Genomic DNA, 13,830 nt, shown 5'->3' with positions numbered 1-13,830 from the left:
TCTGCTCCACTCCTTGCTTAACGTAACCTGCTGGGGGAAGGTGGTTCCAGGCCAAGAAGTCCTTGTGGCAGTTCAGATGAGTGTAAAATACCTGGGTGGATGTGTTGCATGCAGATGGTGGGGACATGCATGCATATGCATTCATGGGCTTTTGAAGTAAGCGGTGGATGGAGGTTGTTTCCCCCACTCCCACTACGTTCCAAGCAAATACCATGCGGGCTGCAAGCGGATAGCGTCTTAGCCTCCTTTCTTTAATGGACATGCAGTTTCTTTGCGGCATGGTTCAGCTCTTTGTGAATGCAGTAAGTTAAAGACATATCAGTTTCGTTTCAAAAGGATTTTAAAGTTTAAATTGTTGCGGGTAGAAGATGCTGTTACATGACCTCCCGTTAATTATGTATACTATTATATACACCATTCAGACACAACATTAGCACCACCTACCCATTAGATATTTTCCTCTCAAAATGACCCTGAACCATTTGGGCATGGTCACAGGATCTCTGGCGTTGGCGTGTGGTAGCTGGCGCTGAGATGGCGACAGCTGGGCCTGTGGTTTGTGGGGTAGGGCTTCCATGGGTTTTGCCTTGTTCTTGTTTGGTCTTGTTTTTGTTGTCTTGTTCAGGCACATGTGGGAGGTTCTCGATTACAACCTGAACTTTCTCGAAGTGAATGAGTATTCCTGGCCACGCTAGGGTCTGTCAACAGCAAGGCAACATTACTTTGCATTGGAACATGATGATCAGTGTTGTGTGGTTTTAATTTTGTGGGTGAATACTGTACTTTAAGTTTCTTGGTATCAGCAGTAAATGTGTGACTGATTCAACGGATACCGGCAGGTTTGCTGGGTTACCTGTTTTCCATTCATCACTGTTGCAGGACAGACTGGGTGGACAGAAGGAGACAACTATGTTGTTTTTTTTTACTTATTTGGGCTCCTGACACTTTGTTTCAGTCCATACAGAACCTGCTCAATGTCGCCTCCATTTTATTGTTGAAATACATCTTTTCTTCTTGTGCCTGTATCAACAGTCACTTTACTTATGTCAGTAGACACTGGGGCATCATCCTGTCCCTTATCCCGCCCTCACCCCTCGAACAAAGACTTTTGGGGGATGAGGGAAAAGCTGCCTAATGCCACTCCTTCTTTGTGCCGTTGCTGCTGCTTCATCAGGCTGCACAGGGTGAATGTGAGGGCAGCAGAGACTTAACTCAACAGACACATAATTGCAATATATAAATATATATCTTGCTATATGAATATTGTTATTACAATATTGATAATAGTTCCTTTGGATAATAAGAATTTGCATTCTAGTTCCTGTCAATCCGTGTCAGGGTTAACTTTCTTTTACCTGGATCAAGTCTCATGTACTGTGTTTTGTGCTTTAATGCAAGTTAATGCAAGCTTTAATGCATACTTTCATGTATCCATTTTTCTGTCTCTGATATTTGACAGCACACAGTGTTAGTTATAAGGTATGTCTCTAATGCCCTTTAAATTGCTTAAATTGGGAAACTACTTTAGCTCAAGATATTCAATTACAAAGCAAAATCCAACATTTTCAATGACTTACCCGGGCTGGTCATAATGAATGAATTCTATGATTTCATCCATCTTTGCTCTGGGTCTATCGGGGAGTTTCTTTCCTTTCTGAAAAGCAAACTCCTCTCTGGCACTTCCCCTTTTCATCTGAATTAATGAACTTGTGCTTTTTCGTGTGTTGGCTCCTCAACTACCTGATGAGGTTGACTTGCGTTATTTTAACAGCCATCTCTGGAAACTGCATCCTTGCATTATATAATAGTTTTCCTGCCTAAGATAACGCCAACATAGTGCTAATGCTACATAGTGCTACATAGTTAGCTCAATCTCAGGTAAAACTGCTTCTCCCATGGCAACTCAGAGCAGGAACATGAACTTCCTGGGCTGGCTTTAAGAGCAACAAGGAAGAATTGGAATTGAATTCATCAAAATTTAGAGGTATTGGTTACACACATGTAAACATTCACAGTTACTAGGGCTGGGCGATATTGACCAGAAGTCATATCTCGATATTTTCTAGCTAAATGGCGATACTCTATATATATCTCGATATTTTTTCTGTGCCTTAATTGGTGTTTCCCCCAAAGCATTATAGCATAGCATCTCTGTTAGCTTCATTTTTTTCTGAGGCAAACCCTTAAAAAAACAGTCAGTTTTAATACAAAGCCTCGTGCCAAATGTCACACAGGTACATTTATTAACAGAGGTCTGCACAATATCAAAATGTATAAAACAAATGAAATAAAAATAAACTTCCTGCATATATAGAATAAAAATGCTTCTTGAATAAAATAAAACAAATATCCCTTTTTCTGCATAACAATTAAATTAAAATACACTGTGCAATTAATACAATGTAGACAGTAACAGGCAGACTTTTCCACTGAGGTTGACAGTTGTGCAAATAACAAAACATTTGTGCAAATCTCAAATAAAACATTCAAGTCAATTTGTCACAAAATAAGCTATATCAAAATCATAAAAAAAAAAAAAAAAATATTTTTTTTTTTTTTTTTTTTTTTAAATCGATATAAACGATATTGTCTCGTACCATATCGTGTTTGAAAATATATCGATATATATTAAAATCTCGATATATCGCCCAGCCCTAACAGTTACCCATATTTTGAGTGTAAACGAGCGTTTCTGACACTGGCATTGGAATGGGAACAATGTGGCCCACTTCATGTATAAGGGACCTGATTTGCAACAGTTCATTTCCAAACTTTTGAGTAATTGTGATGAAGACTAGAAAGGTGAATGGAAATAATTATGTCAAGTTAATAGAATTTTACCTGGTTATATTAGCTTTTATTAAAATTAAAATGGTTATGTCCATTACAAAGGATTTATTGTGAGAAGAGAAAACATGGGAGCAATGGGAAAAGCAGTAATTTTGCAGTTGAGGTTCATCAACATTTTGAATAATCATTTAAGTTTAAGTTCAGATGTAATAAAAAAGTGGCTCTAGTAACTTACATAAAACCCACTTGACTTAATCATTAACTAGCGGTCACCTTTAACAATGTCTGTGTTTGAATTTCAGTCGTTTTTGCATGTGATATGAATGTGACGTGACTTTCACAGCCAGGCTGCTGCTGGCAGGGCCGGACAGGGAAAAGCATGTGCTGGTGCTCGTAGGCTGTTGTCAGTCATGTCATTATATTTAATAATAGGAACTTGATTTGAAAAATATCCAGGCAAAGTCTCTTAAGTTGGCAACAAAAAGGAAAAGTTGTGAAGCAGTTCTACAGCTCCCGTTGTTGCTGACCAGTACAGAGGAAAAGGCATGGGCAGGGCTTTACTCTCTGTGAGGACAAATGTCACCATCTGGGTGTGTCTTTACAGGGTGAAATAATGGTAGTATATGTGATTTACATATCTCTTTAACTATACTGATATACCGTGCCAACTTTATGCTACATTGCTGTTATCCGTGACATCCACTTGGCCCTTGAGAAAGTCTTGGTCCCGATATTTTTCAAACTTTGTTTGTGGTGTAATATTTTTAGGATTAAATTAGAAAAGTAAGATGTCCGTTTCCCTCAACAAATGTTGGCCCCTCGGGGAGCAAGGTTTTATTCTGCCCTGCACAGAAAAACTAGTTGTCCTAATTGGGCATAGAGCAACTCACAACCAGGCTCTTAAATCTTTTGATATTTTTAATGACGGAGATAAAGCTTACTATTAGTATTCATAATTAGTTTTAATGTTCTGGTTATGACAAATTAAATTGTAAATATTAATTAACCAACTAAGCCATATCACATATTGTTAATAAACCCTAACCCTTTTTTCTGCCTTTTTTTTACCCATAGGTGCAGCGTGTCTGTGAGTGGAGTAAACAGGAAACGGATTTGGTTTATAAAACCACCGGTCACCTCTGTACCGCTTGGACAGGTGAGTTGTCATATTTAATTTTTTATAAGTATAGATGCATATCACTTTGAAACAAAATAAACGGTATGTATTATTTATACTAAAACAAAAATTACTCAAGATCTTATAAAAATAAACTGCATACACTTCTGACTGCAGAACATATCAGGTCAACCAGAAGCCATTTGTACCTTTTTTATACCAGGCAAAATCAGATGAATTCACCACTCTGGATAGATGGGAGGTTGCTGTGTACACAATTCACTCGGGATCGGAGTCACTCCCGTGGCTGATAACCAAAGGAGGAGCTTCTTCATTTTGGAAATGAAGGGCTACATATTTATCACAGCACAGAGTTCATAAACAGGCGCAGTCATCTCCTCGTGTATCCAGCTTGGCAAAAGAGCAGATATTTGCAGTTTTTGCTCCCATTTCCGTTCTTTGTTTGTGGGGTACAACTTGTACCGTGCATCTCCACCAGAGTGGTTATTTTTAGAATGGCATTATTATCTGGGGACCTTGCTCTCTTCTTCATGTGCGTTTCTCTCTTCCCACCTGCTCCACGCATCCCTAGTTCAGCTGACTTTACAACCTTGGCTCATTTGTGTAACTAATGACTAATTAGAAGGGAACATAGTTGCAGAGAACATAGAGGTTGTGCACATGTCACTTTATGATGTCTCCAAATCAGACAAGAGAAGGAGCTATAAGAGGTGCTACATTTTGATGTTTCATGTTACATTTCTGAGAGCTCTAGCCTTGTGGTCCCACACGGAGCTGAAATAAAACAAGTGCATGTTCATTATGTAATGTGATATGCTGTTTTCCTCAGAAACAGTGCAGTGAAGAGGCTTATATGAACCTAAATCAAAAAAGGCTTGGACAGTAATGGAATATACTCAACAAGAGTTGGATTTGATTGTTTTTCTTACATTAATTTTTTCTTTGGATTTTTGAGACAGTACAAACTAGGGCTGTTCGATTTTGCCCAAAAATAAAATCTCGATTTTTTTTTTTTTCTCTCAAAATCCGATTTTCGATTACGATTATTTTGTGAATTGACAAAAGGCAAAGAAATGATTTCAAATATGCAGTTTTTTTATTGAACATTTGCCCCAAAATGAATGAATAAAGTGCAAAACTCTGTAAAATAAGTTGAAAAAAAGTTTTAAAAAATATAATAAAATATAAAGTTTTATCTCTGAAAGAAAATCAGCAAATCAGCAATTGCAAACATACAGTAAGTTATATTTCCAATTTAAAAAAAAAAAAAAAAAAAAAAATTAAAAAAAAAGTGAAAAATCGATTTTACAAGTTTCACGTTTTAACATCGTTCTAATTACATAATCGCGATTACGATTTAAAATCGATTAATCGAACAGCCCTAGTACAAATCCCAAATGGTTCATGTCTTCTCTCATCAACTTGATTTCAGTTCATCCATTTTTGCTTTTTAGGCCTGTAATGCATTCCATAAAAAGTTAGACGTGCCCCCAAAAGTTGGTATTGGGGCCACAGATGTTTGCAAGTAGATGAGGGAAAAGAAAAGCATTACATTTCTTCAAGTGGGTAATTTCATTAGGGAATTTTAATGATGATGAGATATTAAGGAGCAAAGACGAGTAGTGGATATCCAATTGTCGACACACGCATGCAAAAGTCAGAGAAATGTCTCTCTGAAACACGTTTGAAGGGATTTGCATATTTCTTCTTTTACAGTGCATGATATGTTTTCATGATTGAAGGAACCTGAAGGAATTTCAGGGCATAGGAGGAAAAGGGAATAAGCCTTGATCCCTCAAAATCCCTCATTTGACAATGCATCAGGAGCCTTCATTCATCAATAGCTGATATAACCACATGGGCAAGGTATTACCTAAGCAAATGTTTGTCAAATACTACAATAAAAAGCTACATTAGTAAGTGGAACTTAAAACTTCACTGTGCAGGCTTTTATTGCAGGAGAGACAAATCAATATTCCAGATCTGTTTTTCTTTTGGGAAAGAAAAAACGGGTGGCTTGTGCTCTGGAACAAATGTAAAAGAGACAATCCACACATTGTGATGCTAAGGGTTGTATCAGTGCCCTTGTCAAAGCTCATTTCCACTTCTGTGAAGGCCAACATTAATGCAGAAAGGACATTGAGGTTTGAGAGCAACATATGCAGCTGTCAAGACCTCATATTTTCAAGGCGTTTCCTTTTTCAGCAAGATGATACAAAACTGCACAAATGACAAAGAAATGGAGAATCTGATGGAGGAAGAAGAGGGTAGCTGTGCTGGAGTTGACTGTCTGCAGTCCTGACCTGTAACCAGTGGAGAACGAATGAAGAATTTTCTCACTTCCAATGCAACAACTGTGTAACGTTGCGTTTCTTAAGACATGGTTGCAAGAAGAATGGTACAAAATAACAACTGAAGCGAAGCTATTCCTCACTGGGTGCCCTCAATGTCCAGGATGTCTTTCAGGTCTTGTGACAAAGAATTGCAAGATTACGGAGCAATTAGTGTTAGAGTTCCATGTTCTTTAAGCAATATGTGGCAGACGGCAAATGTTTAGGAAAAAAATTGATGTACGTTAACATATGATTTGAAGTTCATACTGTCTGTAAAGAAATAAAGTTCCAGTAAATCGATGATTCTGTTTCTATCATCATAATAATCTTCTTAAAATTTTTGAATGAATGAATATTTACTCCAATCCAGTCTGGCATGGTTTTTTGCCCAGTTAGGAGGGTCGTTTTTTGATTAAAAAAAAAAAACAAAAAAAACCCCCATTGTTGTGGAACACAGGTGAAGGAAAAATACAAGGAGATGTTGACAGACCATTTGGTATGCCGTCGGCAGTGGCGTGGAGAGTTGCTCAAAGACTCGAAACACTCACAGTTTACTGATTAATCTATGTTCCATGTGTTACATACTACAGTCTCTCTCTACCCACAAGTGTGGGTAGAGACTGTAGTATTAAATCCCCTCGAGAGAAAGGATGTTTGTTAGCTGGCGTGGGATTGCATTGGTGCCCTTCTGAAAAAGCTGGGGGAGATGACTGGGGAGACGGAGGTCTCGACCTCTGCTTAGAATCTGCTTCATAAACACAAACCTGGAAAAGTGGAAATGTATGGATGGACAGTCTCTGGAGATAATTCTGTAGTACACCTTTTTAAAGCGGCATCAAATCTTGAGTCAGATAGATCAGTTACCATTGAGAGCCAGCGCTCTCATAGCTCGGACAGAGATGGTTAACAAGATGAGACATTTACCGTCCTCCTTGGGCAGCTTTTCAACTGCCAACTAGTGGAGGATTACTACCGTTAGAAGATGCTGATCACTGCAGCTCTCCACACAGTGCTCTGATGGCGGCACCATCTTTTTCATTTCTCTAGAGACCAGTGAAGAAGTATAGAAAAGCATAACACCGAGCTGTTAGTTCTGTCCAGTAGGAATGGGCGATATTTTACCGTTCACAATAAACCGTCAAAAAAATTCCTCATGATAAGAATTTGTCATCTCGCGGTAAAAACGATAAATTCCCGTTGATGAAGTTTTTGTGTAAAGCTGATTTATGGTTCTGCATAGGAAGGAAGGAAGGAAGGAAGGAAGGAAGGAAGGAAGGAAGGAAGGAAGGAAGGAAGGAAGGAAGGAAGGAAGGAAGGAAGGAAGGAAGGAAGGAAGGAAGGAAGGAAGGAAGGAAGGAAGGAAGGAAGGAAGGAAGGAAGGAAGGAAGGAAGGAAGGAAGGAAGGAAGGAAGGAAGGAAGGAAGGAAGGAAGGAAGGAAGGAAGGAAGGAAGGAAGGAAGGAAGGAAGGAAGGAAGGAAGGAAGGAAGGAAGGAAGGAAGGAAGGAAGGAAGGAAGGAAGGAAGGAAGGAAGGAAGGAAGGAAGGAAGGAAGGAAGGAAGGAAGGAAGGAAGGAAGGAAGGAAGGAAGGAAGGAAGGAAGGAAGGAAGGAAGGAAGGAAGGAAGGAAGGAAGGAAGGAAGGAAGGAAGGAAGGAAGGAAGGAAGGAAGGAAGGAAGGAAGGAAGGAAGGAAGGAAGGAAGGAAGGAAGGAAGGAAGGAAGGAAGGAAGGAAGGAAGGAAGGAAGGAAGGAAGGAAGGAAGGAAGGAAGGAAGGAAGGAAGGAAGGAAGGAAGGAAGGAAGGAAGGAAGGAAGGAAGGAAGGAAGGAAGGAAGGAAGGAAGGAAGGAAGGAAGGAAGGATCCCGTTGATTACGTTTTTGTGTAACAAACATGGTGGATCTGAGAGAGAGAGAGAGAGATAGATTTATATTTACAAAGGTGGAGTTGAATTGGTATTTTTTAGCGTAATTTTTATCGTTATCGGGATAAATGCCAGAAATTATCGTGATATATTTTTTAGTCCATACCGCTCATCCCTACTGTCCAGTTTCTTCCACCTTTGAAAAGCAGCAATTTTTTAAACCTTATATTTCTCCTGTCAGCACGACGAGCTACTATTTCAACCTGAAGCATACTAACATTTCACTTTAGATGGCAAAAGCACATAGTAGTCTGTTTACAACAGCTAATTGAGAAGCAGTATCTTGCCTGCACACATTCAAGCCTGTCTGGAAATTTCCAGTATTTGTAATGCTCATGTTTGAGCCTGTGCCCAGTGTGTGTGGTGTAACGTTGCTGTTGCCTGTGTAGTTGGAAACAACACGTAGTATTGTTTTCCCGCCTTCATCCACCTCCCCTCCATTAATGTAATGAATATCTGCAGCATTGGCAAGAGAGCTGTCACTCATCCAGCTAGAATGTATTGCTCTTTTTCACAGTTGTGTATTTGATGCACAACTCACCGAGCTGGGGCTGTGTAAAGTGACCTCAGCACAAGGTATGAAAAGAAAAGGTGGAGTTATTCCCATTTTCTGATGGGGAGAGTTGGTGACTGTGTAATGAGTACTCAGACCAAAAATATTCAAACTGAGGACCTAGTTTCTGCCGACTTTCTTCATCTTCCATAATTGCAAAGCAGCAACTCTTAAACCTCAAAATCCCCCCTCACAGCATATAATAGTGCCCTATCTTGCTAACACAGCACCAAGTATTCATTACATTAATTATTGAAGTATGCACGCGCATTTTTAAAGGTTTGACACTGTAATGCACCTTGCAGTGTCACAAAACAGCTTCTTTATATTATAAACAGTCCATTTATTTGTCTTGGTGTCATTAACTTTATGCAATTATAAATCAGACGAACTTGCACTGGAAAGACTCCTTTCACTTTTTGTGCAAATTATCTTGTCAAATGCAGTTTTGAACATGCCAGTTAGAATTTTAGGACCCTTAAAAAAATTAAATACTTTTCCCTGAGGTCTTGACTGTAGTCTTTGATAACTAATGATAGGTGAAGAATCGCCCCAGTTTCTGGGTGATTGATTGAGTCATTTATTGATTTTCATACTCCTTCTGTGTTTGGCTGCAGTATGAACAGTTTCCTGTTCTCCTGCCAGTGATGAGCACTCCCATATCGTGGTGCTGTCACACCACATGTCACGTTCGGTATCATCCCAGAGAGCAGATTCTGGAATGACAGGCGTGTATCTCGCTGCTCTCAGCTGTCAGTATAGGTTTCCGCATCTAAAGAGAACGTCTACGGTGCCCTGACTTTTGGATATCCGGTCACCTCACTGATCAAGAACCTCCGATAACTGCTCTGTTTTTCTGGTTGGTCAGACATGCAACTTTATGAAGTATCCTGTTGGTATCAAACTTTTGTCTTCTAGCATCTACATATTGATACCACACCAAACTTTTATGCTGGACATCAGAGCCCTTAGATGTCAGGACATGATTTTTGTCCAGATACGCTGTGACATTTGTCTTCACGGGTGCTTACTAGAGATGCACTAATTGCTCGACTGCTCACTCGAATCAGCTAAAAGATACTGAGAAGCCGTTTTTATGAGTGTCCGAAACACATCTTGCATGCAGTGTGATGAATAAACGTTTTCTTTGAGTAAATTCATAATGCACATGGATAAATACTTTTTTTTTTTTTTTAATTGGTAAAGGTATCTTTGTACAAAACAACACATCTTCCAACTTCTTCACTAGCATGTATTTGTTGAATTCTTCACTTCAAATCCAGAATACACAAATACAGGTTTTTGTTAAGTGAAAATTAGCTCGGAGAGAAGAAGCCAATGTCGGGGCTTAATCAGTCATTTAAAACAGCACCGTCCTTATATACTTGCCCAATCGTTGGATGCTTAGAAAAGCTAAAAGATTAACATAGCAGATCACAAAACTTCTGCACTTATCTGCTGAAAAACAACATAAAAACATAAAGCTGTTTGAAGGAAAATCTTGGAGTGCTTGGCAATGGATGATCAGTTGTTTTCTGTAGTTGAGGGTTGAAATTTCAAAAATCAGCTGAGTCATACACATCACAACCGAAGAAATATTTGTCTGAGGTTGCGGTGCTGGATTTTTTAAATCTTGTTTCCTGCCACAGACACCGACAGCATCCAGCCTCAGTCCATCAGTGTACCCGTTTCCTTTCCCAAAGTAAAATCACAGCACATGAGTTTAAGGTCAGTGTATGTAGCAATAAATTGTTCTGTGATACACTTCTGTAATTTGATGCAAGTAAAAAAGAGAAATGTTTCTATAGCCTTAAAAACATTTTTTAATCTAGTGGTTATACTGTAATTAGTTTCTAATGTCTATCTATCAACATGGCACAAAGTTTGGTATTTTTTGTGGCTGGGAGAGGCAGTCCTGCAACCTGCTGCAGGGCCGGTGCAAACACAAAACCTGTTAACACGTTCACATTTGAATGTCCAATTAAGAAAAAACAAAACATTGTTTATCTAAATCTGCATATCTCAGAGTTTAACAGAAAAATAAAGTAAATCAAAATCAGCTATTGTGTATTTCCTTTAAACTATATTTGCTTCATTTAATTTTCCTCAAGTGTCCCAAGAAATGGATATATATTTCGGATTATAAAAGAAGGATGTGTTCAACCAAAACCTGGAAACCCTTAGCAACAAGCCAGAAGGCTGTTCTAAATAAAAGTCCCCAAGAAATGCCAGTTTCATTAATTTGGTAATTCTCAACCGATTTCCTCTTTTTTTTTTTTTTTTTTTTTTCTTCTTCTTCTCTCTTGTTGCTGCAAGAGCTGCTGCTTCAGATGATTTAAGCTTGTTGCCAAAAGATACAAATCTAGTCATATCTCATTTGTGTCATGAGGTCTAGGTTTTCTGTACATCTGAGGATGGTACCAGGGGGATGGGATCTGCTGGAGCGGGACCTTTGGTCCAACAGTTGGGGCTACTATTTCAGTAGGGTGCCACAGAAAACGCTTGGCAGTGAATAAAGCTCCATTTGCTTTGTGTTTTGCGAGTCAGAACTTTCTTGATGCCGAGTATCATCATTGTTTTTTCCCTGTTTAGAGACACATACATAGCTAAAGCTGTGAATCCAGAGTTCCCTGTGACGACATTTAGGTAGATTTATTGCTGTGGTGTAACGTATTGGCTCTACATATGTACACAGTCAGAAGTTGGCCCACCCTGATCACCCCCAGGTGATTTTCTGACTGAAAAACAAAACAGGTTTGGAGCAGCGGTGCAGTTTGTGAATGTATTGATGGCGCACGGCAGTGTCAAACATGCAGAGACAGAGGAAGTTCAAAAGTCGAGCACTGTCTCCAGCTGTGGCGGATATAAGTTATCTTAAAGAAAGCACATATGACCTTGACCATGTCCTCTTAGGTGGTGGACACGCTATGATGGCATTGCCACAAGGAATACATACGAACATGGCAATATATGGAGCAGGGCGAAATGACATTCAGCATGAAAAAGATCCCCCCTGTGCCACTGACAGGAGAAGAGCCAAGGAAATGTACTTACATTTCTTGAAGATATCATTGTTTTGAATGTAGATTTATGATTTATTTAAAGAAGTTTCATTAAGCAGTCCTGATGGTGAGTCATTTGGTCAAGCAGGTGAATATCTGGGTTTTTCCTTTTTCTTTCACCTGCATTGCTGCATCACCCGCAGTAATGCTTCTGTTCATTTTACTTGTTAAGGGAAGGACAGTATGGTGGGCACCTCAGCTGTGTGAACCACTTTAAATTGATTGATATGTTGGCATATAAACTATTTTTGATAAACTCTCTCTCTCTCTCGCTGTATTTATTCCCCCCAGTTTTCTATTTTTCTTCCATCAGTTCTGTTGTACGCTCCTCAGTTGTTCTCCCACTCCTCTCGGTCTCAGGCGTGTCCACTACAGTCTGTGTAGCCCCATCCTGGCTCACGCAGATGTGGACCTCATATGTTTGTTGTGGTGTGTATGAAGCAAAGTCGTTCAGTTTTGCGTGTGTGGAGCACATTTTTTCAGTGTCTCGTACTAATTAACCGCATCATTTACCTCAAACAGCCGTAGATAGTATATAGAGGAATGGATGTTTTCAACTAACAATTCCCTGCTGAAGTCTGGCTTCTTGTCTCAGTTCTTCATTGTTTTGAGTCATTTGCCTGCGGTGCTACTGCCGAGCACTCTGTCGAAAAAGTGGACTGTGTGAAAGTTAGCGCCAGCCTTTCAGAACACCTTAAAATAAAAACTGCTTTATTTATTAATGGAGCTTTGTTGCTCTGTCTCTGTCCTCAGATCCTCCGAGGACATATGTTCTGTATAATCCAACAAACAAAGTAGTTCCAAACATGATATGACAGTGATTAACACATATTTATATGTGCAGAATCCATTTGGAGAGAACCAGAATTCCTTCACACATAGCTACAACACCCCATCGATCTGTTTCTCACTTTTTGTTTGTTTCTGTCCTCACTGGCTGTTATACAATTGTGTCCTGCACATGCATCCTAGTTTCCAGTCCATCCTCGCCTGCGCCCAGACCGGAGAAGGAAGGGTCCATTATCTCTGGCCGTGTTTGTTTTGGAAGCTGCACGTGGGAGCACTGACCAGATGTGAAAACAATGTGGTCGCTGAGGCGACTTTGCCACAGCAGCTGCTGTCACTGATAGCAGACACTCAGCCCTGCAGAGGCCGTCTGCTTAGCGTTTGTGTGACATGTTTTTACACAGTTCAAACTGCAGATACGACTTTGCAGTGATTGATCTCCCCGTTACCAAAATGGAATGATTTAGTGTTCACACCAGCTCTGTATACGTCTTAGATAAATGATGAGCCAGTTATTCATATTTAGTGTATAAATGTTGTGCATATTTTGTCACAGCACCGGTCTATGGGTAGGTCTGGCCTCCCACTGGACCGCTCCAAAAGGCGTTTCTGTTCTTGCTGAAGCCACACTGTGATGATTTAGTTTGATGCTTAGGGTCATCATTCTGCTGCATCACCCAACTTCTTCTAAGCTTCGGCTGGTGGACAGCCACTCTTGGGAATTAATTTTCCCTTTGACATCGTCAAGTGGTACAAGCCCTGAGGCAACAAAAGCAATCTCAATAGTGATTCTCCCGCTACCATATTTCACAGTAAAGGTTATGTTTTGATGTTTTAAGCTGCAAGTACATAGAGAACTGAGTATTTTTCTCCAACAGTAAAGCAAACTTTAGGCACACAGTTATGCCATTTCTTTCTTTTGATGTGTATTCTGTGACTTGTGTATGCTAGACTTACGATCAGAAAGGCTCAGGAGTTCCTGTGATTAGGGGTGCAACGATTCATCGACTTTTGCCGGCAAAAAAAAATATTCAGCAACGCATGTAAGTATTGACTATTGTCAGCAGAAAAAAATTCAACAGTCGGGTATCATCCCTCCCTTCCTATTTCTGCTGAGAATTGCACATGCACAGTAGAGTACACCGCCAGGTAAACAATATGGTAGCGACTGGTAGCAAAGATCATTAAAAGATGTATTTTTGAATGAAGTATCTACCTTTTTTTTGGTTTTACTTTTTAATAAGCATAT

At 39.6% G+C, this 13,830-nt stretch overlaps 1 protein-coding gene across 3 annotated transcripts in view; it reads left to right on the top strand.

Annotated features, from left to right (window-relative positions):
• The window catches only part of adarb1b (adenosine deaminase RNA specific B1b), a 237,903-nt gene that overhangs the window by 126,087 nt on the left and 97,986 nt on the right, over positions 1-13,830 (top strand). For 2 of the 3 annotated variants that reach the window (XM_061723953.1, XM_061723954.1), the window contains exon 2: positions 3,865-3,946. The exons of the other annotated variant lie outside the window; for it this stretch is intronic. The gene's annotated coding sequence lies outside the window, so the exon portion shown is untranslated. The remainder of the gene's footprint in view (positions 1-3,864; positions 3,947-13,830) is intronic. 3 annotated transcript variants of the gene reach the window in all.

Source organism: Cololabis saira, chromosome 6 (assembly GCF_033807715.1).
Source record: "Cololabis saira isolate AMF1-May2022 chromosome 6, fColSai1.1, whole genome shotgun sequence".
Taxonomy (NCBI): Eukaryota; Metazoa; Chordata; class Actinopteri; order Beloniformes; family Belonidae; genus Cololabis; species Cololabis saira.
The sequence above is the reverse complement of the archived record's forward strand: the minus strand, read 5'-3'. Positions and strand labels throughout refer to the sequence as shown.